The sequence below is a fragment of the Cryptotermes secundus genome, unplaced genomic scaffold (assembly GCF_002891405.2).
Source record: "Cryptotermes secundus unplaced genomic scaffold, Csec_1.0 scaffold3213, whole genome shotgun sequence".
In the NCBI taxonomy this organism is placed as follows: Eukaryota; Metazoa; Arthropoda; class Insecta; order Blattodea; family Kalotermitidae; genus Cryptotermes; species Cryptotermes secundus.
Genome location: NW_019742058.1, coordinates 4,321 through 5,646, shown reverse-complemented (window position 1 = coordinate 5,646; position 1,326 = coordinate 4,321).

The window sequence follows — 1,326 nt, the reverse complement described above, 5'->3', positions numbered from 1 at the left end:
TCCGGATCTTCTTCCCGCGACGGCTGCTATACTCCAACTTGTAGTCGGCTGACTGTTACTTTACAACTCGGCGGATGTCACAGTACAACTATGTCAGGCGGCTGCTACAGTAGAACTCGTTTGTAACGCACTCTGCAGCTCACATATATAGCTGCAGTGCCTGCCTGTTGCGTAATGAGTGCCACGTCACAGTAGGAAATTGATTACGGGTACGTTGCGTTGCGCGTTACGTCACGGCGGAGGGGTGGGAGGGAGCGCTACGTTACCATGCGGAGGAGGGAGTGGGGAGCGCTGACTCACCCGCCGCGTCACTGCTGGTGGGGGGTTCTCCGTCGCGCAACACGTTACAATATTTTGACTGCGCTTAATGATATTTTAAATTGTGGGAGGAATTTCTTTCGGATTTATAAAAAATCTAAACATATTTTATTTTGTAGATGATATTACATTAATAATTAAAAATGATATAAATATTTTATTCTTATCCTTAAATAAGCGGCTTGAATCAACACATTCTAATTAAATTTTCATAAAACAAGTTATATACAATTCACAAACAAATAGCCATGAATTTGATCTGGTTATCAAATATTCCAATAAACCAATCTCTAAAGAACTTAATAAAAAACTCCTTGAAACACATTTAAAGATTACACTCCTTTGGAAAATACATATTGTAGCGTTTTTGGGCGTCTGAGGACGACGTTCAGATCGTTAATTTGTTTCATTATCCACTTACAGGTCGTAACTACAATTACTTATGACACTTTCTGATTCACACGATTCACAGTCACTACGTGTTAATCTTCTCATGACGAACATCCACCGAGAATCATTTCCCTGTCACTTAAACACTCAAACACCATCAAATATACTCCCTAATACTCATGAACACTCTCCAAATACTGACATCTGTTTTGTTTGTAACTGTGGTTATATAGCCTCCTCACTGACCACGCAGAAACAGTCTATATTTTGGGAACGCGTTTACAGACAGAATTAATAGCAAGTATCGAGGCACGGACTCCATAGAAAATGCACTCCCATTGTTGCCTTAGGTGCATTTGGTCGCGAGATATTTCGCGGTCAGTTACATAGCAACACTGTGTCCATCCACGTTATAATATTGAGCTATTGTACCTAAATTGAGTGAATCAATGTAACTGTCCATCTTGTGGTATGGTCAATTGATATTTTGTGTATGGTTAGGGTTCTGTGAAATTCTTGACTTTCGTCTCACAATTTGAGATTTCTCCCCTGAGACTCGCAGCAAGTGGCTTGGGTCAAGCTTGAAGCCAGCTGCCCATCCGTAAATCAGTCGATTTA